Genomic DNA, 20,989 nt, shown 5'->3' with positions numbered 1-20,989 from the left:
AAATAGTGATGGAGAATTATTTAATATTTTGTAAACTTTGGTGCAATCTAAGTTGTGTTATTTATAAAAATCTGTAAACTTATGATTACGATAATTAGACACGATGAATAATTTCTTGAAAAAGTTTATTTGCTGTCTTTTTTAAACACTTGTGTCCCTGAACTCTTGCATGGTATTTATAGCCACAAGAAGCCAGTAAGGAAGTACTTTTCAATTAGAACGCTACGCACTTCCTCTACATTACGATCAACACTAGATCAGATGTCAACTTCATACATCTGGGCTTCAAACAGCCACAGCTAGTTCAAGGCCGCCTTAATAGTCTTTTTTTTTACTAAGCGATGTAATAAACAAAATATAAGGAGCCTTTTTCGACAAACTGTTGACTATATGATGGGGCTGCGGTCGAACATTTTAGATTTGCTGGAAGTACTCACTTTGTCCGTTGCATGGCGCCATCGTCGGTCCTAGTCTCTAAATGTGTGTTAGTCGTGTTAGTTGTGTTTGCACCAGAAAGGGGATCGTACGTGATATCTGTAGGCTCCTTTGGTGACAGCTACTGGAAGTAATAAAACAAGTGACACGTGAGTCAATAAATAAACACAATATTCTTGCATGATAATTAATATGTTAGATTTGCTTCTTCGTTAAAATAATAGTGTAGCATTACTTGTGTTAGTAATAATCTAGTTTTGTAGGAAATGGGGGGGGGGGGAAGCTGCTACCTGTAGAGTAAGTCCAAAACAAACCTGGATTATATGACAAAACAAATATTTGTCATTTTGTTAAAGTTCGAGGAATATTTGTTGTAGTTAATGAATAAACTTATTTTACATGCATGTTTTCGATTATAAAGTTCAGTTTATAAGTTTTCATATAATTTGTATTTCATGAATGATTTATACATAATGTGTCGTCTTCGTTTTGTAAACATCTTGTTTGTACAGGCTCTAAGCGAGTGTACGGTTGTTCTATTTCATATTATAATATGTTTACAAACGTGACATTGGAGACTGTTCCGCCCGACAGGCTGAAACCGCGTATCGTATGTCAGCTGTGTACAGGTGTGAGTGATAAGTTAGGCAGGGTAGATTATGCACTTAAGCAAATTAAAACCCATTAATCTGAGTCTATGATAATTACAATAACGTGATAGTGTAATGCGCTATTAACAGACATCGCAGGCGTGACATATCAAGCAGAAATTGTGGTTTTCTGGTTTAGGTCAACTGTGCTGTGCTCTGTTCGAATTTTGAACTTTACACTTAAGTAGGTTACATTTGTGCCATGTGTATCTCAACCCTGTTACACAGTGTGTGGGGAATGTTTTGGTTGTTCTGCTTTAAACGAATGTAGAATTTCCATCTATGCTGCTTACATCGTGAGACTACGCTAATATTTAGGTGATAAAGATTATTAAAATGAAAGGACATGTGAATGAGTGTAATGTAATGATATCTTAATGTGTGAGTATTGGATTAAGAGTTTCATAGCTGCCAGGTATGTTATAATTAAAAGATGTGAGGGGAGTGATTTTTGTTCTAGGCCAGTGGTTCCCAAGGTGGGGGTCGTGTAAAGAGCTGAAAGGGTTGCGAGGTGATTTACAAAATAATACAAAAATTCCTTATTAACATAACATGTCTTACTTTGTACGACATTTAGAAATATAAACAACGTTGAACATAAAAAAAGTTTCAGTAGTTATAAAAGAAAAGAATAATGTGGTAAGTGTGCCGATTTTTTTTTCTTACAGAAAGTAGCCTCTCAAATCTTGACCAAGTATTCAATATACATACAGTGATATTTTCAAGTTCAAGAAGATTTATCTCTTTGGTTTGATGGCAATCATAGGCGAGAAAGTTATTTTGTATGAATATGAGGTTGCAAATGTTACAGAACATTTAATAGATTGTTTTGAAGACTAAAAATATTTTTTGATGCAAAACTGGTCAATGCTTTGGGCAGGAAAGGTCTAGTGTTAACGTTCCAACAGTAGTTGTACATGATTGAGTTTTTCCTTCATAATTTTTGGAATTTTAGCCACTTGAACATAATGGATTCAGTATCCACCTGTGACTCGAAATTGTGTTTCTTCTGTAAAATATTAAAAACTGTGGTAATTATGGAGATTGACTACTGCGCGGATTTTTAATTAAGGACGCTTGATTATAGAGTAGTTTTATGAGGTGAAAGCAGTGTTTTTATTTTTATTTGTTGGAAATGACGGAACATGTTTTTTGTGTTTTTTATTATTAATTTATTACGATTTATACGGTTGAATTCGGCGGGCTTTGCAGTGATTGGTGGCTAGGTTTGAATGAGGGTTGTTCTGATTGGCTGCTGGGTGGGGAGTTCGATTTGTCGATCGATTGAAGTATTTGTGTTTTGTGTGGATTTCAATCGAAGTGGATCGTGTCTTGTGCGCGGGATGTAGAACGAGTGAGGTAGAGTTTATTAGATTGAGGGAAGAAGAATTGCGTGCGTTCTTAGTTAATCATGATTTCGATCGATTGGAGATTTATTAGATTGAGGGAAGAAGAATTGCATGATTTCTTAATTAATCATGGTGTCGATTGATTGGAGATTTATTAGATTGAGGGAAGAAGAATTGCATGATTTCTTAATTAATCATGGTGTCGATTGATTGGAGATTTATTAGATTGAGGGAAGAAGAATTGCATGATTTCTTAATTAATCATGGTGTCGATTGATTGGAGATTTATTAGATTGAGGGAAGAAGAATTGCGTGATTTCTTAATTAATCATGGTGTCGATTGATTGGAGATTTATTAGATTGAGGGAAGAAGAATTGCATGATTTCTTAATTAATCATTGTGTCGATCGATTGGAGATTTATTAGATTGAGGGAAGAAGAATTGCATGATTTCTTAATTAATCATGGTGTCGATTGATTGGAGATTTATTAGATTGAGGGAAGAAGAATTGCATGATTTCTTAATTAATCATGGTGTCGATCGATTGGAGATTTATTAGATTGAGGGAAGAAGAATTGCATGATTTCTTAATTAATCATGGTGTCGATCGATTGGAGATTTATTAGATTGAGGGAAGAAGAATTGCATGATTTCTTAATTAATCATGGTGTCGATTGATTGGAGATTTATTAGATTGAGGGAAGAAGAATTGCATGATTTCTTAATTAATCATGGTGTCGATTGATTGGAGATTTATTAGATTGAGGGAAGAAGAATTGCGTGATTTCTTAATTAATCATGGTGTCGATTGATTGGAGATTTATTAGATTGAGGGAAGAAGAATTGCGTGATTTCTTAATTAATCATGGTGTCGATTGATTGGAGATTTATTAGATTGAGGGAAGAAGAATTGCGTGATTTCTTAATTAATCATTGTGTCGATTGATTGGAGATTTATTAGATTGAGGGAAGAAGAATTGCGTGATTTCTTAATTAATCATTGTGTCGATCGATTGGAGATTTATTAGATTGAGGGAAGAAGAATTGCATGATTTCTTAATTAATCATGGTGTCGATTGATTGGAGATTTATTAGATTGAGGGAAGAAGAATTGCATGATTTCTTAATTAATCATGGTGTCGATTGATTGGAGATTTATTAGATTGAGGGAAGAAGAATTGCATGATTTCTTAATTAATCATGGTGTCGATTGATTGGAGATTTATTAGATTGAGGGAAGAAGAATTGCGTGATTTCTTAATTAATCATGGTGTCGATTGATTGGAGATTTATTAGATTGAGGGAAGAAGAATTGCATGATTTCTTAATTAATCATGGTGTCGATTGATTGGAGATTTATTAGATTGAGGGAAGAAGAATTGCGTGATTTCTTAATTAATCATTGTGTCGATTGATTGGAGATTTATTAGATTGAGGGAAGAAGAATTGCGTGATTTCTTAATTAATCATTGTGTCGATCGATTGGAGATTTATTAGATTGAGGGAAGAAGAATTGCATGATTTCTTAATTAATCATGGTGTCGATTGATTGGAGATTTATTAGATTGAGGGAAGAAGAATTGCATGATTTCTTAATTAATCATGGTGTCGATTGATTGGAGATTTATTAGATTGAGGGAAGAAGAATTGCATGATTTCTTAATTAATCATGGTGTCGATTGATTGGAGATTTATTAGATTGAGGGAAGAAGAATTGCGTGATTTCTTAATTAATCATGGTGTCGATTGATTGGAGATTTATTAGATTGAGGGAAGAAGAATTGCGTGATTTCTTAATTAATCATGGTGTCGATTGATTGGAGATTTATTAGATTGAGGGAAGAAGAATTGCGTGATTTCTTAATTAATCATGGTGTCGATTGATTGGAGATTTATTAGATTGAGGGAAGAAGAATTGCGTGATTTCTTAATTAATCATTGTGTCGATTGATTGGAGATTTATTAGATTGAGGGAAGAAGAATTGCGTGATTTCTTAATTAATCATTGTGTCGATCGATTGGAGATTTATTAGATTGAGGGAAGAAGAATTGCGCGAGTTCTTAATTAATCATGGTGTCGATTGATTGGAGATTTATTAGATTGAGGGAAGAAGAATTGCGTGATTTCTTAATTAATCATTGTGTCGATTGATTGGAGATTTATTAGATTGAGGGAAGAAGAATTGCGTGATTTCTTAATTAATCATTGTGTCGATCGATTGGAGATTTATTAGATTGAGGGAAGAAGAATTGCATGATTTCTTAATTAATCATGGTGTCGATTGATTGGAGATTTATTAGATTGAGGGAAGAAGAATTGCATGATTTCTTAATTAATCATGGTGTCGATTGATTGGAGATTTATTAGATTGAGGGAAGAAGAATTGCATGATTTCTTAATTAATCATGGTGTCGATTGATTGGAGATTTATTAGATTGAGGGAAGAAGAATTGCGTGATTTCTTAATTAATCATGGTGTCGATTGATTGGAGATTTATTAGATTGAGGGAAGAAGAATTGCGTGATTTCTTAATTAATCATTGTGTCGATTGATTGGAGATTTATTAGATTGAGGGAAGAAGAATTGCGTGATTTCTTAATTAATCATTGTGTCGATCGATTGGAGATTTATTAGATTGAGGGAAGAAGAATTGCGCGAGTTCTTAATTAATCATGGTGTCGATTGATTGGAGATTTATTAGATTGAGGGAAGAAGAATTGCGTGATTTCTTAATTAATCATGGTGTCGATTGATTGGAGATTTATTAGATTGAGGGAAGAAGAATTGCGTGATTTCTTAATTAATCATGGTGTCGATTGATTGGAGATTTATTAGATTGAGGGAAGAAGAATTGCGTGATTTCTTAATTAATCATTGTGTCGATTGATTGGAGATTTATTAGATTGAGGGAAGAAGAATTGCGTGATTTCTTAATTAATCATTGTGTCGATCGATTGGAGATTTATTAGATTGAGGGAAGAAGAATTGCGCGAGTTCTTAATTAATCATGGTGTCGATTGATTGGAGATTTATTAGATTGAGGGAAGAAGAATTGCGTGATTTCTTAATTAATCATTGTGTCGATCGATTGGAGATTTATTAGATTGAGGGAAGAAGAATTGCGCGAGTTCTTAATTAATCATGGTGTTATATGATTGTCGCGCGTGTGGAATTTGTGGAGATATTTTGAAAGCAAATTGGGAGAGGAAGTGTTTTAGGTGTCAAAGAAGAGTTAGTGGTTTGAATGGGGGGGGGTTGTGTTTGGTGGAGTTCAATTGATCGATCGATTGCACTATTCGAGGCTCTGTATTTTTTTTTTATTTGGACCTTGGATGGCAGTGGATGGACGTCTGATGTAGTGGCAGCGTGGTTGTAAATCTTACATATACGAAGGTTAGGTTTGGTTAGTTTAGGTTTTTATTAACTAAGTCGTACCAAGAATAATCATGGTTTGTTATCTGTTAGTTGTGCGTGTTGGAATAGTGTGGATATTTTGAAAGCAGATTGGGAGACCCTATATTCACTACTTCATGTCTAATTGGTAAGTTGCAGAACTTAATATATTCGCTGGTAATTATGGATTTTGGACTATTTTTTTCAAACTTCCATTATCGCCTTATTTTACCATCGTAAAACGATAGAAATACTTTCAATTGTCGGAAATGACCTATATTAACGTGAATAATTTCGAGGGAAAAATTGTTCCGGAGCCGGGTATCGAACCCGGGACCTTTGGTTTAACGTACCAACGCTCTACCACTGAGCTACTCGGGAACTCTAACCGACACCGATGCAATTTTTCCCTCTATATCCACAGACCTCAAAGTGGGCTGACAACCGTCAAGCAACCAACTTCGAGTGCACACTAACTCCGTGTGACTTAAATTGTGGTTTTCTGTTAACGAACAGTGACGTGTATTATGCAAATCAAGATTTCAGGTATAACTCCCTGTAAGGTTGATTTGAATAATTTCGAGGGAAATTATTCAAATCAACCTTACAGGGAGTTATACCTGAAATCTTGATTTGCTATATTAACGTGTTCTTAGGTTAGGTTAGGTTAGTTTGTAGTTCATTTCCGACAAATGAAAATATTTCTAGATCGTTTTTGAGACGGTAAAATACGGTGAAAATGGAAGTTTGGAAAAAATTGTCCAAAAGTAGTCAGTCTCCATAATTACCCAAACTGTTGTTTAAAATAGTACTTGGAGTGGTATCCACTGGTTTTGGGTAAAATTGTAGTTGTTTGCGATTTTACAGGGATTTGTATATTTCGAATGGAGTCGAGAAGCGGTACGGTAGTGAGGGAGGTCGTAAACTGAAGTCGCTTCCTCAAAAAGTTTGGAAACCACTGTTCTAAGCATTCAGTAGTTCAGGTTTGTCGAAGATAGCTGTCATGATACCTATTACATGATTTATAATCGGAACGGAAACTTCAGGAAACATTTTTATATTAATGCATACTATTATTCAAATCCCCTAGGATAAATTTCAGAACACGGATTCCTTCCTTTCCCTCTTATTTCAAAATTCCAACCCTGTGCACACAAAATAAATTATTGGCACTGAAAAGTGCCTTTTTGTAAGCATGATGATGCGCATTCGACAAACGCAGACAAATCTACTCTTTTTAGTATTTAAAGATATAATTGTTATTGAGGAATCCGTATACTGAAATTTTCCCATCCTCTATTCAACAAGACAACTTACATTTGACAATTGAGTATTCTGATTAGCTATAGATTATTCGGTATAGAAGATAGATCAAGGTTAGATCTTCTATAAAGACTTGGGTAGCTTTCAACTAATTTTCGAATTAGCATAGAATTTATAGCTGTTATCTTTCCTATCTTCTAGTTAAGAACGGTAATATCTTGAGGTAATAAAATAGCATCGCCATTCAGTTATTTGTCTTGTACAATAACATTATTGGTGACCCTCAGCTAAGAAGAATTAAGAAATGAACTGCGTTACAAAAAGACTGTCACGATGTGCTATATTATGTCATAAATACTTTGATTCAAAATGTTAGAAAGCCCTCTTTAAACATCAAATACATAGGACAATAACGTTATCCGTCGTGATAACACCGATAAAATATAAAAATAATATTTTCGAAGTTGATAATGATTTAAGCGCATTTATTTATGCTTGAGAAACGGCGGTGAAACAATGAATTTATTTTTGTGTTCATTTCATTTTTGTGATTTCATCTGTTTCGTAGTAGAATATGGCCACAGTCTAGTATATACAGTCACAAAGTTTGAGTTTATGAGAGTACTAGGAACAATAGACTGTTCAGATAGGCCTACTATTTCGCGTCGTCTGTGATGAGGCGATAATAGCGACCCTAGTGGTTAGCAACTATCTATGGATGCATATTTACTACATATTGAGCTTCGTGACTGTATATATTAGACTGTGATATGGCTCTGTGGTAAGAACCTTATGGTGGAGGGGATGTGAGCTAGCTAGCTGCAAGTGGAAGCATAGAGAGGGAGTGAATCTTCTCAGTAGGCCTACACTTTCTTAATCTTACGTGCAAGTAGATTTCACGAGATAACGAATGCCCAATAACTATGAAATAGGCAGGTTTAAGGTGAAGGATCAGTAAAAGGTTAGATTTGGTTTGTTTGGCCGGTTGCTATGCCTTGCAAATTAGTTTTTTTTTTTTGGTAGATAGGTAGATAGAAAGCAAGTTTTCTTAAGGTCTAGAATCAGTGACATTAGTTTTGGCAGGACTGGTTTTGGTTTATTCAGGCTTTTGGTATACCTTGCGTGTACGTTTTTTGGTGCGAAATTACGAAAGAAAGGAGAAGAAAAGAAGTATAATTGTGTTAGGTTTGTGAAAAGGAAGTTATTATTTTAATATTCAAGTACTTGACATATTGCCATTCACCTTCTTGCTTCCCCAAATACAATGTCGTTAAGTTATGACCGCAATCACTTAATCTTCTGCATTTGGTTAAATGTTCTTTGTTCATGATAGAGTCACTTTCACGACGCAGAGGGCACTTCAGATGGGAGGATAGAAATTCTGTGTAAATGGCCAGCCAAACAGTCATGTCCAGTAGGAAGTTATTTTATTTTTTCGTATCCTTTCTTATAGACCTTTGAAATTCGGAATTTGTATCGTTTAATTTGGTTTTGGTGTTTTCCGCCCTTTTTCAGTAATTTATTTCTTGATAAAAATGTAATATAATAATTTCTTGCCACCGGCGTAGCTCAGTCGGCTAAGGCGCTTTTCTGTCGATCCGGAGTTGCTCTCGAGCGCGGGTTCGATTCCCACTTGGGCCGATTACCTGATTGGGCTTTTTCGGGGGTTTCCCCAACCGTAAGGCAAATGTCAGATAATCTATGGCGAATCCTCGGCCTCATCTCGCTATCATCAATTCCATCGACGCTAAATAACCCGTAGTTGATACAGCGTCGTTAAATAACAAAGTAAAGAAATAATTTCTTAAGGAAAAATAAAAGAAAAGCTATCATGACGGGCTACAGTTTAATAGCAACTCATTGAATTCGACAGAGCTACTTTGTGACATAATGTCTGATTAGTATATTGAGATCAGAGATTGATGGCCGGCGTCGATACTTTATCTTTAATGCTTATTGGGCTTAAGCATGGATGGGCAACTCGTGCTCCCAAAGTGCTAAAAAAACCTTGAAAGAGAGAAAGGCAGACGGAGCCAGCCGCAGCAGTTACAAGTTGTTTGTAGTATCGTTGCAAAAGCCACGGTGCGCTCTGGCGGCTCATGCAGGTGATCGTGATATCTACTCCATGATTTGAATTTCAGAATAACGCATGGTACAATAATTAAGTATAGTAATTTTAGACAGACTATACCTGAACACATAACAAAATTATATTATTTTCTAGCTTTGTAAATTAGTTCAGTACTGGAAACAAAAACTGAATACAGCCTTTTCAAGATACAACAAATATAGCTCCAACACTTATTTATTATTACATTATTTGTTAATATTTCTCATTATGTGTCTTATTTGAAACGTAGAACGCTAGAATTTACAAGTCTTTATAAATTAAAAAGTATTCCTCTGTTCTCAGAAATGTAATAGTCTGTATTCGCAAACAATAGCGAATTCAAGGAAGTATTTTTTACATGTCACAGCAGATGAAATAAGCTTACTTCTGAGCTATTTCTTTACTTTGAGAGCTTTTACACTGCTTTCCTGTATTAAACTCTACCTCAAGCACATACAGTATATATGAAAGCAAAGAGTATATTTGGAAATTCTACTTGGGCAACATTAAGAACAGTTCGATTCCTGATTTTGCTGGAATCTGAGTGGCGTGCTGTTCTGTAGATTTATCAATTCAAGCTATAAATTTTCAGGATTTTCTATCGGCGTAAGCCAAAAAGATTTCAGAAAAATTTCGATTCCTTGTCAATTGTCACTGTTTCTCCAAACTTAGCAGTGAATTCTGCTGTAGGTCTTGAAGTAGGGTCTTATATTTGATAAGAAGATTTTCTTATCACTCTTCAAGATAGTTTATAGTCAAAGAAAGTGAAGATGTCTATGTTCTACGTGATACTACCACATTTAAAATTTATCTATAAATGCTCTTAGCTAGTCGATCATATGTCGTGCAATTCTGTAACTCGCACGCACAACGTGCTAACGATGTTTGATATCAGTCTCACCTTGTTGACATTTCATTTTTACCTTTAGCTATTCTAAAGCAGATGCAGACAGTATTTCTTTACTAAAACCTTCACTGTTTATTTGTAACATAAAATGTCATGCTTAAGAAAGTGTAATGGAATACAAGCTTTACTTTTCTTCTTAATAAAAAAATTCTCTTTTTACTCGAAACTGAAGGGAAATGATCTGGGAATTATATTGTTTTTCAATTAAAACGAGCCGCCACTTACTGCGGACGCGATCGAACTTGTGTCTTGAAAGAACCGCACACAGAGAGTACAGCTAGTACAGAGTCCGTTCTACCTGCACTAAGATTATGTTGACACTTTGAGAGCACGAGTTGCCCACCCATAGGCTTAAGTTAACTTGTTTCGTGCATTTCCACTGAAATAAGTCATAGCTAGAGTTACGGGGCAAAGTTATATACGAGTAACTCAATTTTGATAATAAATCCTGATCTAGGTTGTTTTGAGTTTAATAAATTTAAGAGAAAAAAAATAAGCAAATTATTTCATATTCATGTCCACTTTTCCTTCTTTCTTTTTCTTAATTTCAATATACTCTTTATTCATTCCAACTTATATTCTGTTCTTGACTTTATTCTCTACTTTTATCTTGGTAATTATTCGTTTGGTAATAATTGTATTGTTTTTTTTTAGTTTTATTGAATCTTTATTAATTTCTTTAGGACAAAATAGTTATTTATAGAACCGACCTCCGAATACGAGCTTGCTCAAACGGGTGTGCGCTACGTCAATAGTACAGGGTCTTTCGTAAGTAACGAGTCTATCGAAAAATCAACTATTTTGGATAAATTTTAAAAATATGTTCATCCTCACGAGAAAGAATACTTCCCGGTGCCATACAGTCGATTTGGAAACAAACACCTCCTCCCCTCGCCGACAGAACTATTCAACGAAAGAATGGTTAGTGTTTTGAACATTTATTAAATCACATAAATGTAAGAACAGTTTCAATTGTTGACAAATTATGGTGTACAATTTTCAAAATGTCTTCCGTTCTGTTGAATGTACAAATGTAAGCGACATATCAACTCTTCATGGACTCTGGTGAGCATGTCAGGCGTAACCATTTGTATCGTGTGTTCAATTCGTTCCACTAATTCAGGAATGATGCATGGCTTAGTCGCATAGACACGATCCTTGGTGAAAAAAAAAAGAAGTCCAGGGAAGTCAAATCAGGTGATCGCGGAGGCCAACAAATTGGGCCTGCCTGGAAGCACTTCGTCTGTGGAATAAACACTTTGAGTGACACTATTTCCAAGTTCAAACCAGGCAGAAATTTTTATCTTCTGCAATAACGTTAAGCGGCTGCGTGGCATTTTATCATTTCAGTCTATCACAACAATGTGTATGGACATGGCCGTGTGCCATTATCCTCCAGGTTATTTTAATTCCTTGGTGTATAGAAGGCCATGCTCCAGGTCATTTTAAGTTGGCATCAAATGCACATTACACATGGATAAGGAGCTTCCTCTGGTGGCGGCGGAAGGGGTGTCTGTTTCCAAATCGACTGTATGGCACCGGGAAGGGTTGTTTTTCGTGGAGATGAACATCATTTTAAAAAATTATCCAAAATCGTTGATTTTTGGATAGACTCGTTACTTATGAAAGACTCCGTATGTTTTTATTTTGTATTGTATGTAGCAATAAATATTAAATTTCCGTTAAAACTTAACTGTATTTAAATACAATTTGCTTCGTTCATTGTTTTCTTGCCTAAATGAGCATTAAATATTTGGGTCTTGATGTGTTATGATTGTTATATTTTTTCACTGGCGGCCCCCTTGGTGCTATTCGACAGGAGTAGGCTACGTGGCGACACCGGGTTTCCCCTTCTCCCTTCCTCACCTTTGTCAGTCTCGCCCATTCCCTACACTGCACTTACATGAACACTGACAGATACACTCTCCCTAGTGCACGATATAAATTTTCCCAAATACACATCGTGCATAACGTGGTCCGCCGAAGTGGTGCGCAACTTGAAAAAATGGGTCACAGTCCTGCCATCTGTCCACAGTATGCGGAACCCGAATCACCCAAGTGAAGTGGGTAGGCATTAGATACACACACAATTTAAAACTAGGCTTAAACCATTTTTGCTCAGATTTTTCGCCACTTCTTTCATTACGCTTATAATATGAGGCATTCAGTGAGAGAGTGATCTATGTTACCTTAAAGAACGAGTTTTTCTGACACATCCAACAATCCTACTGCAACTGAAAGATGCCATCTCGCAAGAAATTGCCAATATTCCAAGACATTATCTGCAAAATGCTGTGCATGGTGTCGCAGACAGAATGCTGTGCGTTGAACAAGAGAACGGCGGACATCTCCCCATGTTTTGTAAACCCCGTTGTTTGCCCAACACTGTGATGTTTTTTTCCACCCTATCTCAAATATTATATATATATATATATATATATATATATATATATATATATATATATAAAACCAAGCGCTATCCCTACCTCTAATATTTTATATATATATATATATATATATATATATATATATATATAACCAAACGCTATCCGAAGCTGGAATTAGACAAATTCACGCTAGAGGAGATCGGTTATTTTTTGTGTCTAAAACTGTACACACATGCATATCAAATAAAATACACTTCAGCACAGTGTTACAGAAAGTACTCCTTTGTATTTTATTAGGTACTTAATCCGACTACAAAAGTTTCATGCAATTCGGATATCGTTAAATTATTTCCCCGTCTCTCTTTTTTTTTTTTTTTAGTTCCCAAAAATGTTAAATGTTAAATTTTTTAATTCAAAATGTTTAATTTAAAAATTCTATGAAATGAACATGTGATGTGGTGATTATGATTATAGAGGCAATTGTGATTCTAATGATAGTGGTGGTGATCATAATACGTAGTTATGTGATAGGGCAATATGGTGGTAGTTGTGATTACTGATTAAGATGGTGATGCTGAAACTGTTGGTTTGGTTGAATTATCACACTAAAACTTACATTTTAAAAACATAAACTAAGTTTCTAGATCTAGTACAAGTGGAGTGAAAGTGCATTAGATTCCCGGAAGTAGGTGAAAATTTATATCCCTTCCAACAGAGGATGATTATCTTCCGTCTTTGTTTTGTTTTAAGAGGTATTTTCATGCCATGCTGACCACGTTTTCCAAGGAGTCCCGTCACTTATGAATGCAAATTTGGTTCACAATCCCCACAAGGTCAGACAGACAGACAGACAGACAGATAGATAGATAGATAGATAGATAGATAGATAGATAGATAGATAGATAGATAGATAGATAGATAGATAGATAGATAGATAGATAGATAGATAGATAGATAGATAGGTAGATGCATTTTTTGATGCATAATAAATTATACAAACTCATGTACACAAGATCCTTCGCACGAACCCGTACGGCCATTCGTGCTATAACTATGCACAGTTTGAATCTTCAAAGAAAACAAAAATAATACTACTAATAATAAAATAGTAAAACAACAGTTATTATTATTACTACCGTTATCATTGTTTACCACTATTATAACTAATCTAACTTTATACCAAATTTCACAAAAATAATACAAATAAAATAAAAGGGAGATATGAAAAACACGCACGCACACACACACATACACACACACACACACACACACACACATATATATATATATATATATATATATATATATATATACAGTATAAACAATTCAATTTCTTGTTGAAGCTGCACCAAATAATCCAAATAATAAATATAAAGGTAATACAGTATATAAATAAAAACATACACACGCAATAAAATACAAAAGACACAGTAAATACAAAAAAAAAGAACATTATCCCCTAATTATATCATTCGCTCAATGTTAATATTACTCATTGCAACACTAATAAATCTTTCCCTTATCCATCGGCTTCCTCCCCCTCGGCCAATCGACTAACAGTTCAGTCCAAAAAAGTAGCTGATAATTACCACTTTATTAGTAGTATTACTGCCATTACCACACAGAATAATAAAATTATGTCCATGTTTTAATCGCTAAAGCTGTGTTAAAAGTAGGGTTGTCGATGCGTTCTTTGTATTATGTAGGTGAAATATTTGTTAAGAAGTTAGATACAGCTTACAGGATTAAAATTTTGGAAATATTAAACATTTTTTCCTCCATTACTGTATCTTGTACAATAATGAAAATTAGTATGTGACTATGTGTAAAACACAGTCCTTCTGCTATATCAGGGCTGGGTAGCAAGTCCGGATTCTACTCTCTCACGGGGAGCCATATGATTTCTCTTCATCCCCTTTCTTCTCCGCCGAACACCGCGTGGCGTTGATTCCGTGACTGATGAATATTAAGCGTCCCCGTTTCGAGACTGGATGCGCTTCCGATGCCCAGCCCTGTGCTATATAAAAATACTTTTACGATTAAAAAATATTATTTACATTTTTTTTTAATGTTCACTGTGCAGTGATGAAGAGTTTCCCACATAATTAAAAAACTATCCAACATTCTGTGATGACATTTTTTGTGTATATCTATGCATGTCATATCTACAATATGATGCAAGATCACTTCTTTATCTTTGATAGATTGTCTGACTAAAAATGAATTCAGTTAAGAAAATTGCCAAATCTCAGTATTTTTTTCTAACACAAAAAATATATTATTTATTAAGGAATGTAGTTGAAAGAGCATGATGTTGCAAGTATGAGTTTCAGCAGTAAAATAAAAGAGAAAGAACATGAAAAAGTTAACAAGTTTATGCGTTATGAAGGAAACGCTTCATCACTGCACAGTGAACTGCGACCATTTTGAATTAATATATATATATATATCTATATATATATATATATACACACATTATTTTTTAAATCGTAACAATATTTTTTTTTCATATAGCAGAAGGATAGTGTTTTACATTATACCAATTTTCATTATTGTACAAGATACAGTAATGGAGGAAAAAAAAAATGTTGAATTCTAAAAATGTCACTGCTGTAAGCTGTACCTAACCGCTTAAATAGTAATTTTGTATTGAAATTTATCATTTATATTTTTATAATTTCCTGCTGTTTAACCTACATTTAATAATATTCGACATTCTCCGGAAAGTCACAAAAATCATCTCGAGGGCTTAAGTTGTCCCTTATCGGATTTAAAATTACGTATATAATGCAATTATTTATCGATTATGTCCGCTATTCCTGTATGATGCCAAATACGTGTATTTTTAACAACACGCAGCTAAATAATAATCCCATTTGATGCTAGTATTTCAAGCTTTAAACAGTATTACGTCCGAGCTTACATTTGGCTTTAATAAACTAACCATATTGAAATTCGTTTTGCTCTCTTTAACAAGACCAAATCAGCGTTAATCAACTTAACACAAGACTGTGAAGTTATAAACGGAAACCAACATAACACATCACTTGTTGCATGCCTAATTATAATCCACGCCTGTTCATTTGCACGTTATAAAACAATATAACTTCGAATAACTAGGCCTATGCCCCATGTTTTAACATTTCAGAGTTAACACAATTAGCCATTATAATGTTGTATCTACTGTTAATGTTGTGTGTACATATGAAAATCAACTTCCAACCAAATGAAACAGAAACAGTAATTGGGGCACAATTTTGTGGACTTATCTCGGCATTCAACAGTACATACAGAATAAATACCTTCAACAATAATTTAATTCGATAATGCTAGCGTTAAATGCGCCCGTGAAGGAGTAAACTAGATTTATTACTAACTTCGTCTTTGAATGCTGTAGCGATCGATGCTCAAGTTTTAATATCCCCACAGGATTATTTTTTCCTTCAACTTCTCAACTGTTTCACTTAAATTGTGACACATTTTTTAAAGTACTTTTTATGAACATTTATTTAATGTTCAAATGTTCAATACATTTCAGAAATTCGAAACCATATTAGCAATTTATATTAAAATCACAGAATTAATATAGCCTACTTAGAATAATAAATTTTGCAAAACCTTATACAGGGTGTAAGGGGTATAAGTGTCATTATTTTAACTGATGATTATTCATGTTATAAGGAAGAAAAAATGTCCTTACAATTTTTTTCTAATTGCAATATTTAACTAATTATTAAAGTTTACAATATTAGACTTTTGCAACGTTGCTGGATGGGGAGTTTACAAGTACACAGTACAGCTCAAGCGGGTGTAGACATACCGGTACAAAACAAATGCTCTGTTCTAATGCAGGAGTACTGTTCTTTACATAAAACGAGCAGCAAATACAAACTTTCAACCTCATTAATAGAACATTATGGTAAATTTAGATTTTATGTAACAATATTGCTCCATTTTTTTAATTGTACGTCTAATGGTTTTCTGCACAAAATCACACGAACTTTTTTTCTAATGCAACATTTTAATCTCTCCCGTTTCCGTAAAGCAATTATCATTTTTAAACAAATCTCTGGTAGTGTGATTGTCGAAACGGGGTAAGAGACTTCTAGTTTGTAATAGTCGTTGAGAAACTGCTACAAAAGTTCGCCGAAAACGTTGACGGTACATCCTTCTTGCCTCACTTGATATTCCTAAACTGTAAATGACATTGTAAGTTGTTTATCGAATACCTTGTACTGAACTGCCATCCGTTCGGCAGTAGAGTTATGGACAGGAGAGCTTGAACTCAGCTGACTCGTACTTACGTACTGTATGTGCAGAGTACTGCCCGCTGAACGTTCCCAAGTCTCTTACACCAGAATATTAACAAATTTAAGCATGCATTTTTATTTAATTTCACGAAAACGTAATAGAACACACAAAAATTTATTTAAAATAATATTAACTCTTTGCTAGATATACCTACTGGTGTAATTGTTTTCGTAATTTTATTAACGATATAAGCAATATAACGCAAATAAAATAACAAAATAATTTTTTTTTCTGAGAAAATTCTCGAGTTTTACCCTATGTTGTGTGGACTTTTTTGATCCTGTAGACCGCCCTCGACGACTGTGAAAAGGACGGCACTTGTACCCCTTACACCTTGTGTACAAAAATACTTTACTAAGAATGGATACAATTTCATAAAAATAATCATTAGGTGTTTCATTCTAAAACTTAGATTCTGCATAAAGAGAGCAAAAGAAAAAACGAGAACATCCAAAAAATGAAAATAAATTTCTTAACAACATTGGCTACTTTTATAAGAATGAAGAAAGTTGGAAATACGAGTAAATTTGTAAGCAAGAATAACTGAAAGTCACTATTATTCAAAACATGTACTGTAATATTAATTTCATAAATGACAGTTGAATTACTACGAGTATGTATATTTCAACAATAGGTCTGCCGGCGTAGACGGCAGCTTCAGAATATTGCTTTCTGCCTGACATAGATATACAACAGGAGGAAATTACGAAAATTAACTTTTTAAAACTAACGGGGAAAGATCCCTCAAAAGCTGCTAATATTATGTGTAGAAAGACAAGACTATATGTACTGCATAAAAGTACCAATAACTCAGTGCACTGAGAAGATTCAGCACTCTAAATGGATTGAAGTTTGTCATTGTTATGGAAGCTTGTGAAAACATTGAAGGTATTCTGCAAATTTTTTTCTAAATGTTCCTTTCCCAGAAGAGAGACTATTAAGATTACAGGAGATAAATGGCGACTATAATATATCTGAATATTTTGAAATTGGTTTATATCAGAATAAATGCCATTCTTTTATCAACAAAAGCCTGTTATTATTTATATATAGGTATACAAACTTCTGAACAAGGAGAAGTTTCAAATATTTATTTACTTCTGAGTAACCCTGTACATTACTAAACTTGTAATAGTGAGTTGATATAGAAGACCGTTCTATTATTTTCCAGGTGTTAAAACAAGGCTTGTTGGTATCTAAAACCCATACGATAGATATGATCGGCGAAAGCCAATGGTAGAAATTCATTTTTATAATAGGTCTGTGTAATGAAAAACTTATTACCAGTTAAGGATGACGATTATCGGAGATTAGCTTGTAAATTTTACTTATAAAAATACAAAGTTATTTTACGCGCCTCAAATTTCTGATAAGATACACTCTACTTTACTTCACTATCGGAAGGACGTCGTTGTAACATTTTCATCGCCCTTAAAAGTGTTCACTCTAGACCGGCTTTGAATCTACTAAACTGAGACTTAGTCACATGATAATAATAACAGTTATCAAAATATAGACTTTACAAAATTTGTATCCTTTTCTAGCAACCAGGTATGTACAAGATTTCGGAATCTTATGTTTCGTCAACCTTCATAACAAAAGTTCGAACGATCAGATGCTGCTACAAACGGAAAGTGCTTCAAGCATGGATGATGATGATGATGATGATTTGGTACACGAATGTAAGCTTAAAATGAACTTATCGAAGGCTGTTTATTCTACTTTTTCAAAGAAAGAACCTTTGGATGAAAGTTGTTTATATTTCAATGATACACAGTACAAACATAGTTGCAGAAGTTTACATTGAATATGACGCCCAGTCTCTGAAAGTTACAAGTCTATCTTTCTAAAAACCAGTGGAAGGAGAGGCTTACGTTGAACGGGTTTAGATTGAGTTTGAAAAATCATGAATATTAAATAAACATTAACTGCTTTCGTCAAATTGATACAAGAATATTTCTTTAAAATACATCTTTTAAAGTGAAGTAAATGTTAAAAAAAAAATCTGACAGATTCGTTTACAAATACATTTTTGCGGCGCTTTTAAGTTACTGGTGTACGTCTGGAAACAGGTTTCATTTAGTACGGCGCCTTTATGACAGTGGCAAGGGCAAGTAACAGCTTGCTTAGCCGTGATTCAATGTGTCAGCTTTCAGCGATAAAATCTCGGGTCTTAAACATTATATTAGGGCCTACAGATGTAATTTGTTGGTTTATCTTATAACCAAAGCTCGGAACTTGGGGACTTGTGTCTTTGCAAGTGGCTAAGCGACCGGACTTCAATGTCAACAAACTCCCGCTTCCAGCTCGGAGGTACTGTCAGATCTGCTACAAAAGTGGTTTCTGGCTCCGACAACATATTGATAATATTATGGTAGGTTGAAACACGTAATTTCATAGCATATATATATATATATATATATATAATAAAAATAAACATGAAAAATATATCAAATTTACACGTAATTTCATAGCATATATATAATAAAAATAAACATGAAAAATATATCAAATTTACTGTTCTGCTGTGTACATTTTATTACAGTGTATGACTACCTACATTCGAAGATTTTTTGGTAGTAGACTTAAAATACTGAATTTTTTCACTGTTACTGTTTTCTGTTCGATTTTCAGCAGTTGCTAGCCGATCTCGTATCTGAGAAAGATAAGTATATCCTAAATTTTTCTCGAAAATAGTTTTCAATTAGTGTGTCACTACTAGGGCAAGCCCCTCTACGTCTCGATCCATGGCTATGAACAGATTTTTCTCCAATTTGAGGGACTGCAATGCCTTTCAATGAATTCCATTTCCAGCCTCTAGTTTGTGTGTGGTACAACTTACAAAATATAAACTCTCCATTCGAAAAAAAAAATAATGTATCTCCTCCGAATTCTCCACGAAATTCTGTATCTTAAATTTAAAACAAAATGTATTTTCAAACTTCTATAATACCCATTCGAAATAACACGTATTTTATATTGCCTCAAACAGACCGTTTACCTTTAATTCTCTGAATGTCATTGGCTTCGACATAACAGTTTCTTCGTCCGTCTTCCTGTCATTAGTTGTGACCACTTTCTTAGTACACACGACTGTCCCTGAGCACTTGCAGCGTGAGCTTTGTGTACGTTGTACCTGTAACCTTACTCATGCACACGACACAAGTCCCCAAGTTCCGAGCTTTGCTTATAACACGTGCTGGAATGTCGATCATCCTCTCTAATGCACATTTCAGATCTTTCGAAAGGATTCCTAGAATTTGTCTGTATCGATAGAATTTAACCTAGGCACGTGGTTCATTTCATTCAATTTATGATCGGCTTTTGTGTTACAGGTAGAGTCCTGCGTTTGGTTACTTTGAGTACAAGTTAAGTGTACATGGATCATGAACAATGAAAGTAATATTTATAAAATATAATGTTACGTGAATTTAATAACAAACTAAATACAATTTTATTTAAAGCCACTTATAGGCAACATAACATTATTTTCACAAGAAATAAAACGCATCTAGATTCTAGAGCTTAGATACTTACTATCTCAGAATATATTTTTCATCCTAAAAGTAAAAGTAAATTATTTTTTTTCTCCTGTTTACACAGTTTTGAATATTTAAATTGCACTTTATTTTATCAAAGTGAAAATGAGCTTAGAAGTCGGCTAAATAATATGTTATTGAAAGGATTGAAGTTTGAATATTGACAATTGAATATGAGTTGATATTGAAATCTTAATATATAAAATTGAATGTGGGTATGTATGTATATATATGTATGTATGTGTGTATGTTCTCTATACAAATCTACACGCTTTGACCGATATGTGCCAAAGTTTGCACATTTAACCTTCATAACCAGGAGAAGAACATAGGCTACATTAAAATTGTGCAAATGGAAGTTAAATTAAAATTATAGAAAATAAAAATAAATACATCAGATATTCATGTATAATATTGTAAATTTATTTCAACTCAACAATAATAATTCCTTTCTACAATTCACCTTAAACGCTCTCGGCAACAATGGGATTTGCTCTCCACTGACGACAATGACAATTTACTTGGACTATTACGAACAACAATGAACTGTTAATTTTAACTAATATTTACAAAGCACTATTTACAAATCAGAACTGTCAGTTCTCAGTTCACAGTTCTTCTAGCTCGGTCACTCGAGTTCAC

At 34.0% G+C, this 20,989-nt stretch overlaps 1 protein-coding gene across 5 annotated transcripts in view; it reads left to right on the top strand.

Moving 5' to 3' along the window:
* The first annotated feature begins 453 nt into the window (after positions 1 to 453).
* Positions 454 to 20,989, top strand: part of LOC138701339 (protein qui-1) — a 1,858,863-nt gene continuing 1,838,327 nt past the window's right edge. For 3 of the 5 annotated variants that reach the window (XM_069828122.1, XM_069828123.1, XM_069828119.1), the window contains exon 1: positions 454 to 584. The gene's annotated coding sequence lies outside the window, so the exon portion shown is untranslated. The remainder of the gene's footprint in view (positions 585 to 20,989) is intronic. The other 2 variants (XM_069828124.1, XM_069828121.1) reach the window with 1 other exon arrangement.

The sequence above is a fragment of the Periplaneta americana genome, chromosome 6, assembly GCF_040183065.1.
Source record: "Periplaneta americana isolate PAMFEO1 chromosome 6, P.americana_PAMFEO1_priV1, whole genome shotgun sequence".
Classification (NCBI taxonomy): domain Eukaryota; kingdom Metazoa; phylum Arthropoda; class Insecta; order Blattodea; family Blattidae; genus Periplaneta; species Periplaneta americana.
Note: the sequence above shows the minus strand (reverse complement) of the source record. Positions and strands in the feature narration are given on the sequence as shown.